The sequence below is a fragment of the Mercurialis annua genome, linkage group LG7 (genome assembly GCF_937616625.2).
Source record: "Mercurialis annua linkage group LG7, ddMerAnnu1.2, whole genome shotgun sequence".
Classification (NCBI taxonomy): Eukaryota; Viridiplantae; Streptophyta; class Magnoliopsida; order Malpighiales; family Euphorbiaceae; genus Mercurialis; species Mercurialis annua.
Genome location: NC_065576.1, coordinates 30,306,128 through 30,324,133, shown reverse-complemented (window position 1 = coordinate 30,324,133; position 18,006 = coordinate 30,306,128). Strand labels below are relative to the sequence as shown.

At 44.4% G+C, this 18,006-nt stretch overlaps 54 non-coding genes across 54 annotated transcripts; all 54 read left to right on the top strand.

Moving 5' to 3' along the window:
- Positions 1-107: 107 nt before the first annotated feature.
- Positions 108-226, top strand: LOC126659372 (5S ribosomal RNA). Its single transcript, XR_007634916.1, has one exon. It is a non-coding gene; the product is annotated as a 5S ribosomal RNA (ribosomal RNA).
- Positions 227-454: 228 nt separating this feature from the next.
- LOC126659361 (5S ribosomal RNA) lies at positions 455-573 on the top strand. The gene has a single exon (XR_007634905.1). It is a non-coding gene; the product is annotated as a 5S ribosomal RNA (ribosomal RNA).
- Positions 574-787: 214 nt separating this feature from the next.
- Positions 788-906, top strand: LOC126658615 (5S ribosomal RNA). Its single transcript, XR_007634196.1, has one exon. It is a non-coding gene; the product is annotated as a 5S ribosomal RNA (ribosomal RNA).
- Positions 907-1,096: 190 nt separating this feature from the next.
- LOC126659349 (5S ribosomal RNA) lies at positions 1,097-1,215 on the top strand. Its single transcript, XR_007634893.1, has one exon. It is a non-coding gene; the product is annotated as a 5S ribosomal RNA (ribosomal RNA).
- A 214-nt stretch (positions 1,216-1,429) lies between these two features.
- Positions 1,430-1,548, top strand: LOC126658637 (5S ribosomal RNA). Its single transcript, XR_007634217.1, has one exon. It is a non-coding gene; the product is annotated as a 5S ribosomal RNA (ribosomal RNA).
- Positions 1,549-1,762: 214 nt separating this feature from the next.
- On the top strand, positions 1,763-1,881 carry LOC126658669 (5S ribosomal RNA). The gene has a single exon (XR_007634249.1). It is a non-coding gene; the product is annotated as a 5S ribosomal RNA (ribosomal RNA).
- Positions 1,882-2,109: 228 nt separating this feature from the next.
- LOC126659338 (5S ribosomal RNA) lies at positions 2,110-2,228 on the top strand. Its single transcript, XR_007634882.1, has one exon. It is a non-coding gene; the product is annotated as a 5S ribosomal RNA (ribosomal RNA).
- Positions 2,229-2,442: 214 nt separating this feature from the next.
- Positions 2,443-2,561, top strand: LOC126658831 (5S ribosomal RNA). The gene has a single exon (XR_007634403.1). It is a non-coding gene; the product is annotated as a 5S ribosomal RNA (ribosomal RNA).
- A 190-nt stretch (positions 2,562-2,751) lies between these two features.
- On the top strand, positions 2,752-2,870 carry LOC126659326 (5S ribosomal RNA). The gene has a single exon (XR_007634871.1). It is a non-coding gene; the product is annotated as a 5S ribosomal RNA (ribosomal RNA).
- A 214-nt stretch (positions 2,871-3,084) lies between these two features.
- On the top strand, positions 3,085-3,203 carry LOC126658636 (5S ribosomal RNA). Its single transcript, XR_007634216.1, has one exon. It is a non-coding gene; the product is annotated as a 5S ribosomal RNA (ribosomal RNA).
- A 214-nt stretch (positions 3,204-3,417) lies between these two features.
- On the top strand, positions 3,418-3,536 carry LOC126658519 (5S ribosomal RNA). Its single transcript, XR_007634103.1, has one exon. It is a non-coding gene; the product is annotated as a 5S ribosomal RNA (ribosomal RNA).
- Positions 3,537-3,757: 221 nt separating this feature from the next.
- LOC126657968 (5S ribosomal RNA) lies at positions 3,758-3,876 on the top strand. Its single transcript, XR_007633574.1, has one exon. It is a non-coding gene; the product is annotated as a 5S ribosomal RNA (ribosomal RNA).
- Positions 3,877-4,090: 214 nt separating this feature from the next.
- Positions 4,091-4,209, top strand: LOC126658614 (5S ribosomal RNA). Its single transcript, XR_007634195.1, has one exon. It is a non-coding gene; the product is annotated as a 5S ribosomal RNA (ribosomal RNA).
- Positions 4,210-4,399: 190 nt separating this feature from the next.
- Positions 4,400-4,518, top strand: LOC126659314 (5S ribosomal RNA). The gene has a single exon (XR_007634860.1). It is a non-coding gene; the product is annotated as a 5S ribosomal RNA (ribosomal RNA).
- A 214-nt stretch (positions 4,519-4,732) lies between these two features.
- On the top strand, positions 4,733-4,851 carry LOC126658787 (5S ribosomal RNA). The gene has a single exon (XR_007634361.1). It is a non-coding gene; the product is annotated as a 5S ribosomal RNA (ribosomal RNA).
- A 214-nt stretch (positions 4,852-5,065) lies between these two features.
- On the top strand, positions 5,066-5,184 carry LOC126658518 (5S ribosomal RNA). Its single transcript, XR_007634102.1, has one exon. It is a non-coding gene; the product is annotated as a 5S ribosomal RNA (ribosomal RNA).
- Positions 5,185-5,405: 221 nt separating this feature from the next.
- Positions 5,406-5,524, top strand: LOC126658461 (5S ribosomal RNA). The gene has a single exon (XR_007634047.1). It is a non-coding gene; the product is annotated as a 5S ribosomal RNA (ribosomal RNA).
- Positions 5,525-5,738: 214 nt separating this feature from the next.
- On the top strand, positions 5,739-5,857 carry LOC126658517 (5S ribosomal RNA). Its single transcript, XR_007634101.1, has one exon. It is a non-coding gene; the product is annotated as a 5S ribosomal RNA (ribosomal RNA).
- Positions 5,858-6,071: 214 nt separating this feature from the next.
- On the top strand, positions 6,072-6,190 carry LOC126658786 (5S ribosomal RNA). The gene has a single exon (XR_007634360.1). It is a non-coding gene; the product is annotated as a 5S ribosomal RNA (ribosomal RNA).
- A 214-nt stretch (positions 6,191-6,404) lies between these two features.
- LOC126658516 (5S ribosomal RNA) lies at positions 6,405-6,523 on the top strand. Its single transcript, XR_007634100.1, has one exon. It is a non-coding gene; the product is annotated as a 5S ribosomal RNA (ribosomal RNA).
- Positions 6,524-6,744: 221 nt separating this feature from the next.
- LOC126659303 (5S ribosomal RNA) lies at positions 6,745-6,863 on the top strand. Its single transcript, XR_007634849.1, has one exon. It is a non-coding gene; the product is annotated as a 5S ribosomal RNA (ribosomal RNA).
- A 214-nt stretch (positions 6,864-7,077) lies between these two features.
- On the top strand, positions 7,078-7,196 carry LOC126659291 (5S ribosomal RNA). Its single transcript, XR_007634838.1, has one exon. It is a non-coding gene; the product is annotated as a 5S ribosomal RNA (ribosomal RNA).
- A 183-nt stretch (positions 7,197-7,379) lies between these two features.
- Positions 7,380-7,498, top strand: LOC126658515 (5S ribosomal RNA). The gene has a single exon (XR_007634099.1). It is a non-coding gene; the product is annotated as a 5S ribosomal RNA (ribosomal RNA).
- A 183-nt stretch (positions 7,499-7,681) lies between these two features.
- LOC126658514 (5S ribosomal RNA) lies at positions 7,682-7,800 on the top strand. The gene has a single exon (XR_007634098.1). It is a non-coding gene; the product is annotated as a 5S ribosomal RNA (ribosomal RNA).
- A 214-nt stretch (positions 7,801-8,014) lies between these two features.
- On the top strand, positions 8,015-8,133 carry LOC126658784 (5S ribosomal RNA). Its single transcript, XR_007634358.1, has one exon. It is a non-coding gene; the product is annotated as a 5S ribosomal RNA (ribosomal RNA).
- Positions 8,134-8,347: 214 nt separating this feature from the next.
- On the top strand, positions 8,348-8,466 carry LOC126658512 (5S ribosomal RNA). Its single transcript, XR_007634097.1, has one exon. It is a non-coding gene; the product is annotated as a 5S ribosomal RNA (ribosomal RNA).
- A 221-nt stretch (positions 8,467-8,687) lies between these two features.
- LOC126659279 (5S ribosomal RNA) lies at positions 8,688-8,806 on the top strand. The gene has a single exon (XR_007634827.1). It is a non-coding gene; the product is annotated as a 5S ribosomal RNA (ribosomal RNA).
- A 214-nt stretch (positions 8,807-9,020) lies between these two features.
- Positions 9,021-9,139, top strand: LOC126658582 (5S ribosomal RNA). The gene has a single exon (XR_007634164.1). It is a non-coding gene; the product is annotated as a 5S ribosomal RNA (ribosomal RNA).
- A 221-nt stretch (positions 9,140-9,360) lies between these two features.
- LOC126659268 (5S ribosomal RNA) lies at positions 9,361-9,479 on the top strand. Its single transcript, XR_007634816.1, has one exon. It is a non-coding gene; the product is annotated as a 5S ribosomal RNA (ribosomal RNA).
- Positions 9,480-9,693: 214 nt separating this feature from the next.
- Positions 9,694-9,812, top strand: LOC126658511 (5S ribosomal RNA). Its single transcript, XR_007634096.1, has one exon. It is a non-coding gene; the product is annotated as a 5S ribosomal RNA (ribosomal RNA).
- A 221-nt stretch (positions 9,813-10,033) lies between these two features.
- LOC126658340 (5S ribosomal RNA) lies at positions 10,034-10,152 on the top strand. Its single transcript, XR_007633929.1, has one exon. It is a non-coding gene; the product is annotated as a 5S ribosomal RNA (ribosomal RNA).
- A 221-nt stretch (positions 10,153-10,373) lies between these two features.
- On the top strand, positions 10,374-10,492 carry LOC126658581 (5S ribosomal RNA). Its single transcript, XR_007634163.1, has one exon. It is a non-coding gene; the product is annotated as a 5S ribosomal RNA (ribosomal RNA).
- A 221-nt stretch (positions 10,493-10,713) lies between these two features.
- Positions 10,714-10,832, top strand: LOC126657998 (5S ribosomal RNA). Its single transcript, XR_007633602.1, has one exon. It is a non-coding gene; the product is annotated as a 5S ribosomal RNA (ribosomal RNA).
- Positions 10,833-11,046: 214 nt separating this feature from the next.
- On the top strand, positions 11,047-11,165 carry LOC126658613 (5S ribosomal RNA). Its single transcript, XR_007634194.1, has one exon. It is a non-coding gene; the product is annotated as a 5S ribosomal RNA (ribosomal RNA).
- Positions 11,166-11,379: 214 nt separating this feature from the next.
- LOC126659321 (5S ribosomal RNA) lies at positions 11,380-11,498 on the top strand. Its single transcript, XR_007634866.1, has one exon. It is a non-coding gene; the product is annotated as a 5S ribosomal RNA (ribosomal RNA).
- A 221-nt stretch (positions 11,499-11,719) lies between these two features.
- LOC126658611 (5S ribosomal RNA) lies at positions 11,720-11,838 on the top strand. Its single transcript, XR_007634192.1, has one exon. It is a non-coding gene; the product is annotated as a 5S ribosomal RNA (ribosomal RNA).
- A 214-nt stretch (positions 11,839-12,052) lies between these two features.
- Positions 12,053-12,171, top strand: LOC126659256 (5S ribosomal RNA). The gene has a single exon (XR_007634805.1). It is a non-coding gene; the product is annotated as a 5S ribosomal RNA (ribosomal RNA).
- Positions 12,172-12,392: 221 nt separating this feature from the next.
- LOC126658070 (5S ribosomal RNA) lies at positions 12,393-12,511 on the top strand. The gene has a single exon (XR_007633671.1). It is a non-coding gene; the product is annotated as a 5S ribosomal RNA (ribosomal RNA).
- A 228-nt stretch (positions 12,512-12,739) lies between these two features.
- Positions 12,740-12,858, top strand: LOC126659358 (5S ribosomal RNA). Its single transcript, XR_007634902.1, has one exon. It is a non-coding gene; the product is annotated as a 5S ribosomal RNA (ribosomal RNA).
- Positions 12,859-13,072: 214 nt separating this feature from the next.
- Positions 13,073-13,191, top strand: LOC126659245 (5S ribosomal RNA). Its single transcript, XR_007634794.1, has one exon. It is a non-coding gene; the product is annotated as a 5S ribosomal RNA (ribosomal RNA).
- Positions 13,192-13,412: 221 nt separating this feature from the next.
- LOC126658068 (5S ribosomal RNA) lies at positions 13,413-13,531 on the top strand. Its single transcript, XR_007633669.1, has one exon. It is a non-coding gene; the product is annotated as a 5S ribosomal RNA (ribosomal RNA).
- Positions 13,532-13,759: 228 nt separating this feature from the next.
- On the top strand, positions 13,760-13,878 carry LOC126659357 (5S ribosomal RNA). The gene has a single exon (XR_007634901.1). It is a non-coding gene; the product is annotated as a 5S ribosomal RNA (ribosomal RNA).
- A 214-nt stretch (positions 13,879-14,092) lies between these two features.
- Positions 14,093-14,211, top strand: LOC126658708 (5S ribosomal RNA). Its single transcript, XR_007634285.1, has one exon. It is a non-coding gene; the product is annotated as a 5S ribosomal RNA (ribosomal RNA).
- Positions 14,212-14,439: 228 nt separating this feature from the next.
- Positions 14,440-14,558, top strand: LOC126659232 (5S ribosomal RNA). The gene has a single exon (XR_007634782.1). It is a non-coding gene; the product is annotated as a 5S ribosomal RNA (ribosomal RNA).
- Positions 14,559-14,772: 214 nt separating this feature from the next.
- On the top strand, positions 14,773-14,891 carry LOC126658610 (5S ribosomal RNA). Its single transcript, XR_007634191.1, has one exon. It is a non-coding gene; the product is annotated as a 5S ribosomal RNA (ribosomal RNA).
- A 190-nt stretch (positions 14,892-15,081) lies between these two features.
- LOC126659220 (5S ribosomal RNA) lies at positions 15,082-15,200 on the top strand. The gene has a single exon (XR_007634771.1). It is a non-coding gene; the product is annotated as a 5S ribosomal RNA (ribosomal RNA).
- Positions 15,201-15,414: 214 nt separating this feature from the next.
- On the top strand, positions 15,415-15,533 carry LOC126658682 (5S ribosomal RNA). The gene has a single exon (XR_007634262.1). It is a non-coding gene; the product is annotated as a 5S ribosomal RNA (ribosomal RNA).
- A 221-nt stretch (positions 15,534-15,754) lies between these two features.
- LOC126658510 (5S ribosomal RNA) lies at positions 15,755-15,873 on the top strand. The gene has a single exon (XR_007634095.1). It is a non-coding gene; the product is annotated as a 5S ribosomal RNA (ribosomal RNA).
- Positions 15,874-16,094: 221 nt separating this feature from the next.
- Positions 16,095-16,213, top strand: LOC126658551 (5S ribosomal RNA). The gene has a single exon (XR_007634133.1). It is a non-coding gene; the product is annotated as a 5S ribosomal RNA (ribosomal RNA).
- A 214-nt stretch (positions 16,214-16,427) lies between these two features.
- Positions 16,428-16,546, top strand: LOC126658067 (5S ribosomal RNA). The gene has a single exon (XR_007633668.1). It is a non-coding gene; the product is annotated as a 5S ribosomal RNA (ribosomal RNA).
- Positions 16,547-16,767: 221 nt separating this feature from the next.
- LOC126659208 (5S ribosomal RNA) lies at positions 16,768-16,886 on the top strand. The gene has a single exon (XR_007634760.1). It is a non-coding gene; the product is annotated as a 5S ribosomal RNA (ribosomal RNA).
- Positions 16,887-17,107: 221 nt separating this feature from the next.
- LOC126658364 (5S ribosomal RNA) lies at positions 17,108-17,226 on the top strand. Its single transcript, XR_007633953.1, has one exon. It is a non-coding gene; the product is annotated as a 5S ribosomal RNA (ribosomal RNA).
- Positions 17,227-17,440: 214 nt separating this feature from the next.
- Positions 17,441-17,559, top strand: LOC126658609 (5S ribosomal RNA). The gene has a single exon (XR_007634190.1). It is a non-coding gene; the product is annotated as a 5S ribosomal RNA (ribosomal RNA).
- A 190-nt stretch (positions 17,560-17,749) lies between these two features.
- Positions 17,750-17,868, top strand: LOC126658509 (5S ribosomal RNA). The gene has a single exon (XR_007634094.1). It is a non-coding gene; the product is annotated as a 5S ribosomal RNA (ribosomal RNA).
- Positions 17,869-18,006: the final 138 nt, after the last annotated feature.

Sequence of the window (18,006 nt, the reverse complement as noted above, 5' to 3'; positions counted from 1 at the left end):
ATATGGAAAAAGTTCAGGGACCAAAACGTACTTTTAAAGATAGTTTTTATTTTGGTTGAATGAGTTGCAAGGCAGCGGATATATGCGATGATCGTGCAAGGTATGACGGGTGCGATCATACCAGCACTAATGCACCGGATCCCATCAGAACTCCGAAGTTAAACGTGCTTGGGCGAGAGCAGTACTAGGATGGGTGACCTCCTGGGAAGTCCTCGTGTTGCACCCCTTTTTCGCTTTTTTTGAACTGCTTTTTTTCTATTATTACTATCGCCGAGAGACAAACAGAACGAGTAACGAGTAACGAGTAACGAGTAACGATGAATTGCAATTCAGGGACCAAACGGGAAATATGGAAAAAGTTCAGGGACCAAAACGTACTTTTAAAGATAGTTTTTATTTTGGTTGAATGAGTTGCAAGGCAGCGGATATATGCGATGATCGTGCAAGGTATGACGGGTGCGATCATACCAGCACTAATGCACCGGATCCCATCAGAACTCCGAAGTTAAACGTGCTTGGGCGAGAGCAGTACTAGGATGGGTGACCTCCTGGGAAGTCCTCGTGTTGCACCCCTTTTAAGCTTTTTTTGAACTGCGTTTTTTCTATTATTACTATCGCCGAGAGACAAACAGAACGAGTAACGAGTAACGATGAATTGGAATTCAGGGACCAAACGGGAAATATGGAAAAAGTTCAGGGACCAAAACGTACTTTTAAATATAGTTTTTATTTTGGTTGAATGAGTTGCAAGGCAGCGGATATATGCGATGATCGTGCAAGGTATGACGGGTGCGATCATACCAGCACTAATGCACCGGATCCCATCAGAACTCCGAAGATCAACGTGCTTGGGCGAGAGCAGTACTAGGATGGGTGACCTCCTGGGAAGTCCTCGTGTTGCACCCCTTTTTCGCTTTTTTTGAACTGCGTTTTTTCTATTATTACTATCGCCGAGAGACAAACAGAACGAGTAACGAGTAACGAGTAACGATGAATTGCAATTCAGGGACCAAAACGTACTTTTAAAGATAGTTTTTATTTTGGTTGAATGAGTTGCAAGGCAGCGGATATATGCGATGATCGTGCAAGGTATGACGGGTGCGATCATACCAGCACTAATGCACCGGATCCCATCAGAACTCCGAAGTTAAACGTGCTTGGGCGAGAGCAGTACTAGGATGGGTGACCTCCTGGGAAGTCCTCGTGTTGCACCCCTTTTTCGCTTTTTTTGAACTGCGTTTTTTCTATTATTACTATCGCCGAGAGACAAACAGAACGAGTAACGAGTAACGATGAATTGCAATTCAGGGACCAAACGGGAAATATGGAAAAAGTTCAGGGACCAAAACGTACTTTTAAAGATAGTTTTTATTTTGGTTGAATGAGTTGCAAGGCAGCGGATATATGCGATGATCGTGCAAGGTATGACCGGTGCGATCATACCAGCACTAATGCACAGGATCCCATCAGAACTCCGAAGTTAAACGTGCTTGGGCGAGAGCAGTACTAGGATGGGTGACCTCCTGGGAAGTCCTCGTGTTGCACCCCTTTTTCGCTTTTTTTGAACTGCGTTTTTTCTATTATTACTATCGCCGAGAGACAAACAGAACGAGTAACGAGTAACGATGAATTGCAATTCAGGGACCAAACGGGAAATATGGAAAAAGTTCAGGGACCAAAACGTACTTTTAAAGATAGTTTTTATTTTGGTTGAATGAGTTGCAAGGCAGCGGATATATGCGATGATCGTGCAAGGTATGACGGGTGCGATCATACCAGCACTAATGCACCGGATCCCATCAGAACTCCGAAGTTAAACGTGCTTGGGCGAGAGCAGTACTAGGATCGGTGACCTCCTAGGAAGTCCTCGTGTTGCACCCCTTTTTCGCTTTTTTTGAACTGCGTTTTTTCTATTATTACTATCGCCGAGAGACAAACAGAACGAGTAACGAGTAACGAGTAACGAGTAACGATGAATTGCAATTCAGGGACCAAACGGGAAATATGGAAAAAGTTCAGGGACCAAAACGTACTTTTAAAGATAGTTTTTATTTTGGTTGAATGAGTTGCAAGGCAGCGGATATATGCGATGATCGTGCAAGGTATGACGGGTGCGATCATACCAGCACTAATGCACCGGATCCCATCAGAACTCCGAAGTTAAACGTGCTTGGGCGAGAGCAGTACTAGGATGGGTGACCTCCTGGGAAGTCCTCGTGTTGCACCCCTTTTTCGCTTTTTTTGAACTGCGTTTTTTCTATTATTACTATCGCCGAGAGACAAACAGAACGAGTAACGAGTAACGATGAATTGCAATTCAGGGACCAAACGGGAAATATGGAAAAAGTTCAGGGACCAAAACGTACTTTTAAAGATAGTTTTTATTTTGGTTGAATGAGTTGCAAGGCAGCGGATATATGCGATGATCGTGCAAGGTATGACGGGTGCGATCATACCAGCACTAATGCACCGGATCCCATCAGAACTCCGAAGATCAACGTGCTTGGGCGAGAGCAGGACTAGGATGGGTGACCTCCTGGGAAGTCCTCGTGTTGCACCCCTTGTTCGCTTTTTTTGAACTGCGTTTTTTCTATTATTACTATCGCCGAGAGACAAACAGAACGAGTAACGAGTAACGAGTAACGATGAATTGCAATTCAGGGACCAAAACGTACTTTTAAAGATAGTTTTTATTTTGGTTGAATGAGTTGCAAGGCAGCGGATATATGCGATGATCGTGCAAGGTATGACGGGTGCGATCATACCAGCACTAATGCACCGGATCCCATCAGAACTCCGAAGTTAAACGTGCTTGGGCGAGAGCAGTACTAGGATGGGTGACCTCCTGGGAAGTCCTCGTGTTGCACCCCTTTTTCGCTTTTTTTGAACTGCGTTTTTTCTATTATTACTATCGCCGAGAGACAAACAGAACGAGTAACGAGTAACGATGAATTGCAATTCAGGGACCAAACGGGAAATATGGAAAAAGTTCAGGGACCAAAACGTACTTTTAAAGATAGTTTTTATTTTGGTTGAATGAGTTGCAAGGCAGCGGATATATGCGATGATCGTGCAAGGTATGACCGGTGCGATCATACCAGCACTAATGCACAGGATCCCATCAGAACTCCGAAGTTAAACGTGCTTGGGCGAGAGCAGTACTAGGATGGGTGACCTCCTGGGAAGTCCTCGTGTTGCACCCCTTTTTCGCTTTTTTTGAACTGCGTTTTTTCTATTATTACTATCGCCGAGAGACAAACAGAACGAGTAACGAGTAACGATGAATTGCAATTCAGGGACCAAACGGGAAATATGGAAAAAGTTCAGGGACCAAAACGTACTTTTAAAGATAGTTTTTATTTTGGTTGAATGAGTTGCAAGGCAGCGGATATATGCGATGATCGTGCAAGGTATGACGGGTGCGATCATACCAGCACTAATGCACCGGATCCCATCAGAACTCCGAAGTTAAACGTGCTTGGGCGAGAGCAGTACTAGGATCGGTGACCTCCTGGGAAGTCCTCGTGTTGCACCCCTTTTTCGCTTTTTTTGAACTGCGTTTTTTCTATTATTACTATCGCCGAGAGACAAACAGAACGAGTAACGAGTAACGAGTAACGATGAATTGCAATTCAGGGACCAAACGGGAAATATGGAAAAAGTTCAGGGACCAAAACGTACTTTTAAAGATAGTTTTTATTTTGGTTGAATGAGTTGCAAGGCAGCGGATATATGCGATGATCGTGCAAGGTATGACGGGTGCGATCATACCAGCACTAATGCACCGGATCCCATCAGAACTCCGAAGTAAAACGTGCTTGGGCGAGAGCAGTACTAGGATGGGTGACCTCCTGGGAAGTCCTCGTGTTGCACCCCTTTTTCGCTTTTTTTGAACTGCGTTTTTTCTATTATTACTATCGCCGAGAGACAAACAGAACGAGTAACGAGTAACGATGAATTGCAATTCAGGGACCAAACGGGAAATATGGAAAAAGTTCAGGGACCAAAACGTACTTTTAAAGATAGTTTTTATTTTGGTTGAATGAGTTGCAAGGCAGCGGATATATGCGATGATCGTGCAAGGTATGACGGGTGCGATCATACCAGCACTAATGCACCGGATCCCATCAGAACTCCGAAGATCAACGTGCTTGGGCGAGAGCAGTACTAGGATGGGTGACCTCCTGGGAAGTCCTCGTGTTGCACCCCTTTTTCGCTTTTTTTGAACTGCGTTTTTTCTATTATTACTATCGCCGAGAGACAAACAGAACGAGTAACGAGTAACGAGTAACGATGAATTGCAATTCAGGGACCAAAACGTACTTTTAAAGATAGTTTTTATTTTGGTTGAATGAGTTGCAAGGCAGCGGATATATGCGATGATCGTGCAAGGTATGACGGGTGCGATCATACCAGCACTAATGCACCGGATCCCATCAGAACTCCGAAGTTAAACGTGCTTGGGCGAGAGCAGTACTAGGATGGGTGACCTCCTGGGAAGTCCTCGTGTTGCACCCCTTTTTCGCTTTTTTTGAACTGCGTTTTTTCTATTATTACTATCGCCGAGAGACAAACAGAACGAGTAACGAGTAACGATGAATTGCAATTCAGGGACCAAACGGGAAATATGGAAAAAGTTCAGGGACCAAAACGTACTTTTAAAGATAGTTTTTATTTTGGTTGAATGAGTTGCAAGGCAGCGGATATATGCGATGATCGTGCAAGGTATGACCGGTGCGATCATACCAGCACTAATGCACAGGATCCCATCAGAACTCCGAAGTTAAACGTGCTTGGGTGAGAGCAGTACTAGGATGGGTGACCTCCTGGGAAGTCCTCGTGTTGCACCCCTTTTTCGCTTTTTTTGAACTGCGTTTTTTCTATTATTACTATCGCCGAGAGACAAACAGAACGAGTAACGAGTAACGATGAATTGCAATTCAGGGACCAAACGGGAAATATGGAAAAAGTTCAGGGACCAAAACGTACTTTTAAAGATAGTTTTTATTTTGGTTGAATGAGTTGCAAGGCAGCGGATATATGCGATGATCGTGCAAGGTATGACGGGTGCGATCATACCAGCACTAATGCACCGGATCCCATCAGAACTCCGAAGTTAAACGTGCTTGGGCGAGAGCAGTACTAGGATCGGTGACCTCCTGGGAAGTCCTCGTGTTGCACCCCTTTTTCGCTTTTTTTGAACTGCGTTTTTTCTATTATTACTATCGCCGAGAGACAAACAGAACGAGTAACGAGTAACGAGTAACGATGAATTGCAATTCAGGGACCAAACGGGAAATATGGAAAAAGTTCAGGGACCAAAACGTACTTTTAAAGATAGTTTTTATTTTGGTTGAATGAGTTGCAAGGCAGCGGATATATGCGATGATCGTGCAAGGTATGACGGGTGCGATCATACCAGCACTAATGCACCGGATCCCATCAGAACTCCGAAGTTAAACGTGCTTGGGCGAGAGCAGTACTAGGATGGGTGACCTCCTGGGAAGTCCTCTTGTTGCACCCCTTTTTCGCTTTTTTTGAACTGCGTTTTTTCTATTATTACTATCGCCGAGAGACAAACAGAACGAGTAACGAGTAACGATGAATTGCAATTCAGGGACCAAACGGGAAATATGGAAAACGTTCAGGGACCAAAACGTACTTTTAAAGATAGTTTTTATTTTGGTTGAATGAGTTGCAAGGCAGCGGATATATGCGATGATCGTGCAAGGTATGACGGGTGCGATCATACCAGCACTAATGCACCGGATCCCATCAGAACTCCGAAGTTAAACGTGCTTGGGCGAGAGCAGTACTAGGATCGGTGACCTCCTGGGAAGTCCTCGTGTTGCACCCCTTTTTCGCTTTTTTTGAACTGCGTTTTTTCTATTATTACTATCGCCGAGAGACAAACAGAACGAGTAACGAGTAACGATGAATTGCAATTCAGGGACCAAACGGGAAATATGGAAAAAGTTCAGGGACCAAAACGTACTTTTAAAGATAGTTTTTATTTTGGTTGAATGAGTTGCAAGGCAGCGGATATATGCGATGATCGTGCAAGGTATGACCGGTGCGATCATACCAGCACTAATGCACAGGATCCCATCAGAACTCCGAAGTTAAACGTGCTTGGGTGAGAGCAGTACTAGGATGGGTGACCTCCTGGGAAGTCCTCGTGTTGCACCCCTTTTTCGCTTTTTTTGAACTGCGTTTTTTCTATTATTACTATCGCCGAGAGACAAACAGAACGAGTAACGAGTAACGATGAATTGCAATTCAGGGACCAAACGGGAAATATGAAAAAAGTTCAGGGACCAAAACGTACTTTTAAAGATAGTTTTTATTTTGGTTGAATGAGTTGCAAGGCAGCGGATATATGCGATGATCGTGCAAGGTATGACGGGTGCGATCATACCAGCACTAATGCACCGGATCCCATCAGAACTCCGAAGTTAAACGTGCTTGGGCGAGAGCAGTACTAGGATCGGTGACCTCCTGGGAAGTCCTCGTGTTGCACCCCTTTTTCGCTTTTTTTGAACTGCGTTTTTTCTATTATTACTATCGCCGAGAGACAAACAGAACGAGTAACGAGTAACGAGTAACGATGAATTGCAATTCAGGGACCAAACGGGAAATATGGAAAAAGTTCAGGGACCAAAACGTACTTTTAAAGATAGTTTTTATTTTGGTTGAATGAGTTGCAAGGCAGCGGATAAATGCGATGATCGTGCAAGGTATGACGGGTGCGATCATACCAGCACTAATGCACCGGATCCCATCAGAACTCCGAAGTTAAACGTGCTTGGGCGAGAGCAGTACTAGGATGGGTGACCTCCTGGGAAGTCCTCGTGTTGCACCCCTTTTTCGCTTTTTTTGAACTGCGTTTTTTCTATTATTACTATCGCCGAGAGACAAACAGAACGAGTAACGAGTAACGATGAATTGCAATTCAGGGACCAAACGGGAAATATGGAAAAAGTTCAGGGACCAAAACGTACTTTTAAAGATAGTTTTTATTTTGGTTGAATGAGTTGCAAGGCAGCGGATATATGCGATGATCGTGCAAGGTATGACGGGTGCGATCATACCAGCACTAATGCACCGGATCCCATCAGAACTCCGAAGTTAAACGTGCTTGGGCGAGAGCAGTACTAGGATGGGTGACCTCCTGGGAAGTCCTCGTGTTGCACCCCTTTTTCGCTTTTTTTGAACTGCGTTTTTTCTATTATTACTATCGCCGAGAGACAAACAGAACGAGTAACGAGTAACGATGAATTGCAATTCAGGGACCAAAACGTACTTTTAAAGATAGTTTTTATTTTGGTTGAATGAGTTGCAAGGCAGCGGATATATGCGATGATCGTGCAAGGTATGACGGGTGCGATCATACCAGCACTAATGCACCGGATCCCATCAGAACTCCGAAGTTAAACGTGCTTGGGCGAGAGCAGTACTAGGATCGGTGACCTCCTGGGAAGTCCTCGTGTTGCACCCCTTTTTCGCTTTTTTTGAACTGCGTTTTTTCTATTATTACTATCGCCGAGAGACAAACAGAACGAGTAACGAGTAACGATGAATTGCAATTCAGGGACCAAAACGTACTTTTAAAGATAGTTTTTATTTTGGTTGAATGAGTTGCAAGGCAGCGGATATATGCGATGATCGTGCAAGGTATGACGGGTGCGATCATACCAGCACTAATGCACCGGATCCCATCAGAACTCCGAAGTTAAACGTGCTTGGGCGAGAGCAGTACTAGGATCGGTGACCTCCTGGGAAGTCCTCGTGTTGCACCCCTTTTTCGCTTTTTTTGAACTGCGTTTTTTCTATTATTACTATCGCCGAGAGACAAACAGAACGAGTAACGAGTAACGATGAATTGCAATTCAGGGACCAAACGGGAAATATGTAAAAAGTTCAGGGACCAAAACGTACTTTTAAAGATAGTTTTTATTTTGGTTGAATGAGTTGCAAGGCAGCGGATATATGCGATGATCGTGCAAGGTATGACCGGTGCGATCATACCAGCACTAATGCACAGGATCCCATCAGAACTCCGAAGTTAAACGTGCTTGGGTGAGAGCAGTACTAGGATGGGTGACCTCCTGGGAAGTCCTCGTGTTGCACCCCTTTTTCGCTTTTTTTGAACTGCGTTTTTTCTATTATTACTATCGCCGAGAGACAAACAGAACGAGTAACGAGTAACGATGAATTGAAATTCAGGGACCAAACGGGAAATATGGAAAAAGTTCAGGGACCAAAACGTACTTTTAAAGATAGTTTTTATTTTGGTTGAATGAGTTGCAAGGCAGCGGATATATGCGATGATCGTGCAAGGTATGACGGGTGCGATCATACCAGCACTAATGCACCGGATCCCATCAGAACTCCGAAGTTAAACGTGCTTGGGCGAGAGCAGTACTAGGATCGGTGACCTCCTGGGAAGTCCTCGTGTTGCACCCCTTTTTCGCTTTTTTTGAACTGCGTTTTTTCTATTATTACTATCGCCGAGAGACAAACAGAACGAGTAACGAGTAACGAGTAACGATGAATTGCAATTCAGGGACCAAACGGGAAATATGGAAAAAGTTCAGGGACCAAAAGGTACTTTTAAAGATAGTTTTTATTTTGGTTGAATGAGTTGCAAGGCAGCGGATATATGCGATGATCGTGCAAGGTATGACGGGTGCGATCATACCAGCACTAATGCACCGGATCCCATCAGAACTCCGAAGTTAAACGTGCTTGGGCGAGAGCAGTACTAGGATGGGTGACCTCCTGGGAAGTCCTCGTGTTGCACCCCTTTTTCGCTTTTTTTGAACTGCGTTTTTTCTATTATTACTATCGCCGAGAGACAAACAGAACGAGTAACGAGTAACGATGAATTGCAATTCAGGGACCAAACGGGAAATATGGAAAAAGTTCAGGGACCAAAACGTACTTTTAAAGATAGTTTTTATTTTGGTTGAATGAGTTGCAAGGCAGCAGATATATGCGATGATCGTGCAAGGTATGACGGGTGCGATCATACCAGCACTAATGCACCGGATCCCATCAGAACTCCGAAGTTAAACGTGCTTGGGCGAGAGCAGTACTAGGATCGGTGACCTCTTGGGAAGTCCTCGTGTTGCACCCCTTTTTCGCTTTTTTTGAACTGCGTTTTTTCTATTATTACTATCGCCGAGAGACAAACAGAACGAGTAACGAGTAACGAGTAACGATGAATTGCAATTCAGGGACCAAACGGGAAATATGGAAAAAGTTCAGGGACCAAAACGTACTTTTAAAGATAGTTTTTATTTTGGTTGAATGAGTTGCAAGGCAGCGGATATATGCGATGATCGTGCAAGGTATGACGGGTGCGATCATACCAGCACTAATGCACCGGATCCCATCAGAACTCCGAAGTTAAACGTGCTTGGGCGAGAGCAGTACTAGGATGGGTGACCTCCTGGGAAGTCCTCGTGTTGCACCCCTTTTTCGCTTTTTTTGAACTGCGTTTTTTCTATTATTACTATCGCCGAGAGACAAACAGAACGAGTAACGAGTAACGATGAATTGCAATTCAGGGACCAAACGGGAAATATGGAAAAAGTTCAGGGACCAAAACGTACTTTTAAAGATAGTTTTTATTTTGGTTGAATGAGTTGCAAGGCAGCGGATATATGCGATGATCGTGCAAGGTATGACGGGTGCGATCATACCAGCACTAATGCACCGGATCCCATCAGAACTCCGAAGTTAAACGTGCTTGGGCGAGAGCAGTACTAGGATCGGTGACCTCCTGGGAAGTCCTCGTGTTGCACCCCTTTTTCGCTTTTTTTGAACTGCGTTTTTTCTATTATTACTATCGCCGAGAGACAAACAGAACGAGTAACGAGTAACGAGTAACGATGAATTGCAATTCAGGGACCAAACGGGAAATATGGAAAAAGTTCAGGGACCAAAAGGTACTTTTAAAGATAGTTTTTATTTTGGTTGAATGAGTTGCAAGGCAGCGGATATATGCGATGATCGTGCAAGGTATGACAGGTGCGATCATACCGGCACTATTGCACCGGATCCCATCAGAACTCCGAAGTTAAACGTGCTTGGGCGAGAGCAGTACTAGGATGGGTGACCTCCTGGGAAGTCCTCGTGTTGCACCCCTTTTTCGCTTTTTTTGAACTGCGTTTTTTCTATTATTACTATCGCCGAGAGACAAACAGAACGAGTAACGAGTAACGAGTAACGATGAATTGCAATTCAGGGACCAAACGGGAAATATGGAAAAAGTTCAGGGACCAAAACGTACTTTTAAAGATAGTTTTTATTTTGGTTGAATGAGTTGCAAGGCAGCGGATATATGCGATGATCGTGCAAGGTATGACGGGTGCGATCATACCAGCACTAATGCACCGGATCCCATCAGAACTCCGAAGTTAAACGTGCTTGGGCGAGAGCAGTACTAGGATCGGTGACCTCTTGGGAAGTCCTCGTGTTGCACCCCTTTTTCGCTTTTTTTGAACTGCGTTTTTTCTATTATTACTATCGCCGAGAGACAAACAGAACGAGTAACGAGTAACGAGTAACGATGAATTGCAATTCAGGGACCAAACGGGAAATATGGAAAAAGTTCAGGGACCAAAACGTACTTTTAAAGATAGTTTTTATTTTGGTTGAATGAGTTGCAAGGCAGCGGATATATGCGATGATCGTGCAAGGTATGACGAGTGCGATCATACCAGCACTAATGCACCGGATCCCATCAGAACTCCGAAGTTAAACGTGCTTGGGCGAGAGCAGTACTAGGATGGGTGACCTCCTGGGAAGTCCTCGTGTTGCACCCCTTTTTCGCTTTTTTTGAACTGCGTTTTTTCTATTATTACTATCGCCGAGAGACAAACAGAACGAGTAACGAGTAACGATGAATTGCAATTCAGGGACCAAACGGGAAATATGGAAAAAGTTCAGGGACCAAAACGTACTTTTAAAGATAGTTTTTATTTTGGTTGAATGAGTTGCAAGGCAGCGGATATATGCGATGATCGTGCAAGGTATGACGGGTGCGATCATACCAGCACTAATGCACCGGATCCCATCAGAACTCCGAAGATCAACGTGCTTGGGCGAGAGCAGTACTAGGATGGGTGACCTCCTGGGAAGTCCTCGTGTTGCACCCCTTTTTCGCTTTTTTTGAACTGCGTTTTTTCTATTATTACTATCGCCGAGAGACAAACAGAACGAGTAACGAGTAACGATGAATTGCAATTCAGGGACCAAACGGGAAATATGGAAAAAGTTCAGGGACCAAAACGTACTTTTAAAGATAGCTTTTATTTTGGTTGAATGAGTTGCAAGGCAGCGGATATATGCGATGATCGTGCAAGGTATGACGGGTGCGATCATACCAGCACTAATGCACCGGATCCCATCAGAACTCCGAAGTTAAACGTGCTTGGGCGAGAGCAGTACTAGGATGGGTGACCTCTTGGGAAGTCCTCGTGTTGCACCCCTTTTTCGCTTTTTTTGAACTGCGTTTTTTCTATTATTACTATCGCCGAGAGACAAACAGAACGAGTAACGAGTAACGAGTAACGATGAATTGCAATTCAGGGACCAAACGGGAAATATGGAAAAAGTTCAGGGACCAAAACGTACTTTTAAAGATAGTTTTTATTTTGGTTGAATGAGTTGCAAGGCAGCGGATATATGCGATGATCGTGCAAGGTATGACGGGTGCGATCATACCAGCACTAATGCACCGGATCCCATCAGAACTCCGAAGATCAACGTGCTTGGGCGAGAGCAGTACTAGGATGGGTGACCTCCTGGGAAGTCCTCGTGTTGCACCCCTTTTTCGCTTTTTTTGAACTGCGTTTTTTCTATTATTACTATCGCCGAGAGACAAACAGAACGAGTAACGAGTAACGATGAATTGCAATTCAGGGACCAAACGGGAAATATGGAAAAAGTTCAGGGACCAAAACGTACTTTTAAAGATAGCTTTTATTTTGGTTGAATGAGTTGCAAGGCAGCGGATATATGCGATGATCGTGCAAGGTATGACGGGTGCGATCATACCAGCACTAATGCACCGGATCCCATCAGAACTCCGAAGTTAAACGTGCTTGGGCGAGAGCAGTACTAGGATGGGTGACCTCCTGGGAAGTCCTCGTGTTGCACCCCTTTTTCGCTTTTTTTGAACTGCGTTTTTTCTATTATTACTATCGCCGAGAGACAAACAGAACGAGTAACGAGTAACGAGTAACGATGAATTGCAATTCAGGGACCAAACGGGAAATATGGAAAAAGTTCAGGGACCAAAACGTACTTTTAAAGATAGTTTTTATTTTGGTTGAATGAGTTGCAAGGCAGCGGATATATGCGATGATCGTGCAAGGTATGACGGGTGCGATCATACCAGCACTAATGCACCGGATCCCATCAGAACTCCGAAGATAAACGTGCTTGGGCGAGAGCAGTACTAGGATGGGTGACCTCCTGGGAAGTCCTCGTGTTGCACCCCTTTTTCGCTTTTTTTGAACTGCGTTTTTTCTATTATTACTATCGCCGAGAGACAAACAGAACGAGTAACGAGTAACGAGTAACGAGTAACGATGAATTGCAATTCAGGGACCAAACGGGAAATATGGAAAAAGTTCAGGGACCAAAACGTACTTTTAAAGATAGTTTTTATTTTGGTTGAATGAGTTGCAAGGCAGCGGATATATGCGATGATCGTGCAAGGTATGACGGGTGCGATCATACCAGCACTAATGCACCGGATCCCATCAGAACTCCGAAGTTAAATGTGCTTGGGCGAGAGCAGTACTAGGATGGGTGACCTCCTGGGAAGTCCTCGTGTTGCACCCCTTTTATGCTTTTTTTGAACTGCGTTTTTTCTATTATTACTATCGCCGAGAGACAAACAGAACGAGTAACGAGTAACGATGAATTGCAATTCAGGGACCAAACGGGAAATATGGAAAAAGTTCAGGGACCAAAACGTACTTTTAAAGATAGCTTTTATTTTGGTTGAATGAGTTGCAAGGCAGCGGATATATGCGATGATCGTGCAAGGTATGACGGGTGCGATCATACCAGCACTAATGCACCGGATCCCATCAGAACTCCGAAGTTAAACGTGCTTGGGCGAGAGCAGTACTAGGATGGGTGACCTCCTGGGAAGTCCTCGTGTTGCACCCCTTTTTCGCTTTTTTTGAACTGCGTTTTTTCTATTATTACTATCGCCGAGAGACAAACAGAACGAGTAACGAGTAACGAGTAACGATGAATTGCAATTCAGGGACCAAACGGGAAATATGGAAAAAGTTCAGGGACCAAAACGTACTTTTAAAGATAGTTTTTATTTTGGTTGAATGAGTTGCAAGGCAGCGGATATATGCGATGATCGTGCAAGGTATGACGGGTGCGATCATACCAGCACTAATGCACCGGATCCCATCAGAACTCCGAAGATAAACGTGCTTGGGCGAGAGCAGTACTAGGATGGGTGACCTCCTGGGAAGTCCTCGTGTTGCACCCCTTTTTCGCTTTTTTTGAACTGCGTTTTTTCTATTATTACTATCGCCGAGAGACAAACAGAACGAGTAACGAGTAACGAGTAACGAGTAACGATGAATTGCAATTCAGGGACCAAACGGGAAATATGGAAAAAGTTCAGGGACCAAAACGTACTTTTAAAGATAGTTTTTATTTTGGTTGAATGAGTTGCAAGGCAGCGGATATATGCGATGATCGTGCAAGGTATGACGGGTGCGATCATACCAGCACTAATGCACCGGATCCCATCAGAACTCCGAAGTTAAATGTGCTTGGGCGAGAGCAGTACTAGGATGGGTGACCTCCTGGGAAGTCCTCGTGTTGCACCCCTTTTTCGCTTTTTTTGAACTGCGTTTTTTCTATTATTACTATCGCCGAGAGACAAACAGAACGAGTAACGAGTAACGATGAATTGCAATTCAGGGACCAAACGGGAAATATGGAAAAAGTTCAGGGACCAAAACGTACTTTTAAAGATAGTTTTTATTTTGGTTGAATGAGTTGCAAGGCAGCGGATATATGCGATGATCGTGCAAGGTATGACGGGTGCGATCATACCAGCACTAATGCACCGGATCCCATCAGAACTCCGAAGATCAACGTGCTTGGGCGAGAGCAGTACTAGGATGGGTGACCTCCAGGGAAGTCCTCGTGTTGCACCCCTTTTTCGCTTTTTTTGAACTGCGTTTTTTCTATTATTACTATCGCCGAGAGACAAACAGAACGAGTAACGAGTAACGAGTAACGAGTAACGATGAATTGCAATTCAGGGACCAAACGGGAAATATGGAAAAAGTTCAGGGACCAAAACGTACTTTTAAAGATAGCTTTTATTTTGGTTGAATGAGTTGCAAGGCAGCGGATATATGCGATGATCGTGCAAGGTATGACGGGTGCGATCATACCAGCACTAATGCACCGGATCCCATCAGAACTCCGAAGTTAAACGTGCTTGGGCGAGAGCAGTACTAGGATGGGTGACCTCCTGGGAAGTCCTCGTGTTGCACCCCTTTTTCGCTTTTTTTGAACTGCGTTTTTTCTATTATTACTATCGCCGAGAGACAAACAGAACGAGTAACGAGTAACGATGAATTGCAATTCAGGGACCAAACGGGAAATATGGAAAAAGTTCAGGGACCAAAACGTACTTTTAAAGATAGTTTTTATTTTGGTTGAATGAGTTGCAAGGCAGCGGATATATGCGATGATCGTGCAAGGTATGACGGGTGCGATCATACCAGCACTAATGCACCGGATCCCATCAGAACTCCGAAGATCAACGTGCTTGGGCGAGAGCAGTACTAGGATGGGTGACCTCCTGGGAAGTCCTCGTGTTGCACCCCTTTTTCGCTTTTTTTGAACTGCGTTTTTTCTATTATTACTATCGCCGAGAGACAAACAGAACGAGTAACGAGTAACGAGTAACGATGAATTGCAATTCAGGGACCAAAACGTACTTTTAAAGATAGTTTTTATTTTGGTTGAATGAGTTGCAAGGCAGCGGATATATGCGATGATCGTGCAAGGTATGACGGGTGCGATCATACCAGCACTAATGCACCGGATCCCATCAGAACTCCGAAGTTAAACGTGCTTGGGCGAGAGCAGTACTAGGATGGGTGACCTCCTGGGAAGTCCTCGTGTTGCACCCCTTTTTCGCTTTTTTTGAACTGCGTTTTTTCTATTATTACTATCGCCGAGAGACAAACAGAACGAGTAACGAGTAACGATGAATTGCAATTCAGGGACCAAACGGGAAATATGGAAAAAGTTCAGGGACCAAAACGTACTTTTAAAGATAGTTTTTATTTTGGTTGAATGAGTTGCAAGGCAGCGGATATATGCGATGATCGTGCAAGGTATGACGGGTGCGATCATACCAGCACTAATGCACCAGATCCCATCAGAACTCCGAAGTTAAACGTGCTTGGGCGAGAGCAGTACTAGGATCGGTGACCTCCTGGGAAGTCCTCGTGTTGCACCCCTTTTTCGCTTTTTTTGAACTGCGTTTTTTCTATTATTACTGTCGCCGAGAGACAAACAGAACGAGTAACGAGTAACGAGTAACGATGAATTGCAATTCAGGGACCAAACGGGAAATATGGAAAAAGTTCAGGGACCAAAACGTACTTTTAAAGATAGTTTTTATTTTGGTTGAATGAGTTGCAAGGCAGCGGATATATGCGATGATCGTGCAAGGTATGACGGGTGCGATCATACCAGCACTAATGCACCGGATCCCATCAGAACTCCGAAGTTAAACGTGCTTGGGCGAGAGCAGTACTAGGATCGGTGACCTCCTGGGAAGTCCTCGTGTTGCACCCCTTTTTCGCTTTTTTTGAACTGCGTTTTTTCTATTATTACTATCGCCGAGAGACAAACAGAACGAGTAACGAGTAACGAGTAACGATGAATTGCAATTCAGGGACCAAACGGGAAATATGGAAAAAGTTCAGGGACCAAAACGTACTTTTAAAGATAGTTTTTATTTTGGTTGAATGAGTTGCAAGGCAGCGGATATATGCGATGATCGTGCAAGGTATGACGGGTGCGATCATACCGGCACTAATGCACCGGATCCCATCAGAACTCCGAAGTTAAACGTGCTTGGGCGAGAGCAGTACTAGGATCGGTGACCTCCTGGGAAGTCCTCGTGTTGCACCCCTTTTTCGCTTTTTTTGAACTGCGTTTTTTCTATTATTACTATCGCCGAGAGACAAACAGAACGAGTAACGAGTAACGATGAATTGCAATTCAGGGACCAAACGGGAAATATGGAAAAAGTTCAGGGACCAAAACGTACTTTTAAAGATAGTTTTTATTTTGGTTGAATGAGTTGCAAGGCAGCGGATATATGCGATGATCGTGCAAGGTATGACGGGTGCGATCATACCAGCACTAATGCACCGGATCCCATCAGAACTCCGAAGATAAACGTGCTTGGGCGAGAGCAGTACTAGGATGGGTGACCTCCTGGGAAGTCCTCGTGTTGCACCCCTTTTTCGCTTTTTTTGAACTGCGTTTTTTCTATTATCACTATCGCCGAGAGACAAACAGAACGAGTAACGAGTAACGAGTAACGATGAATTGGAATTCAGGGACCAAACGGGAAATATGGAAAAAGTTCAGGGACCAAAACGTACTTTTAAAGATAGTTTTTATTTTGGTTGAATGAGTTGCAAGGCAGCGGATATATGCGATGATCGTGCAAGGTATGACGGGTGCGATCATACCAGCACTAATGCACCGGATCCCATCAGAACTCCGAAGTTAAACGTGCTTGGGCGAGAGCAGTACTAGGATGGGTGACCTCCTGGGAAGTCCTCGTGTTGCACCCCTTTTTCGCTTTTTTTGAACTGCTTTTTTTCTATTATTACTATCGCCGAGAGACAAACAGAACGAGTAACGAGTAACGAGTAACGATGAATTGCAATTCAGGGACCAAACGGGAAATATGGAAAAAGTTCAGGGACCAAAACGTACTTTTAAAGATAGTTTTTATTTTGGTTGAATGAGTTGCAAGGCAGCGGATATATGCGATGATCGTGCAAGGTATGACGGGTGCGATCATACCAGCACTAATGCACCGGATCCCATCAGAACTCCGAAGTTAAACCTGCTTGGGCGAGAGCAGTACTAGGATGGGTGACCTCCTGGGAAGTCCTCGTGTTGCACCCCTTTTTCGCTTTTTTTGAACTGCGTTTTTTCTATTATTACTATCGCCGAGAGACAAACAGAACGAGTAACGAGTAACGATGAATTGCAATTCAGGGACCAAACGGGAAATATGGAAAAAGTTCAGGGACCAAAACGTACTTTTAAAGATAGTTTTTATTTTGGTTGAATGATTTGCAAGGCAGCGGATATATGCGATGATCGTGCAAGGTATGACGGGTGCGATCATACCAGCACTAATGCACCGGATCCCATCAGAACTCCGAAGATCAACGTGCTTGGGCGAGAGCAGTACTAGGATGGGTGACCTCCTGGGAAGTCCTCGTGTTGCACCCCTTTTTCGCTTTTTTTGAACTGCGTTTTTTCTATTATTACTATCGCCGAGAGACAAACAGAACGAGTAACGAGTAACGAGTAACGATGAATTGCAATTCAGGGACCAAAACGTACTTTTAAAGATAGTTTTTATTTTGGTTGAATGAGTTGCAAGGCAGCGGATATATGCGATGATCGTGCAAGGTATGACGGGTGCGATCATACCAGCACTAATGCACCGGATCCCATCAGAACTCCGAAGTTAAACGTGCTTGGGCGAGAGCAGTACTAGGATCGGTGACCTCCTGGGAAGTCCTCGTGTTGCACCCCTTTTTCGCTTTTTTTGAACTGCGTTTTTTCTATTATTACTATCGCCGAGAGACAAACAGAACGAGTAACGAGTAACGATGAATTGCAATTCAGGGACCAAACGGGAAATATGGAAAAAGTTCAGGGACCAAAACGTAC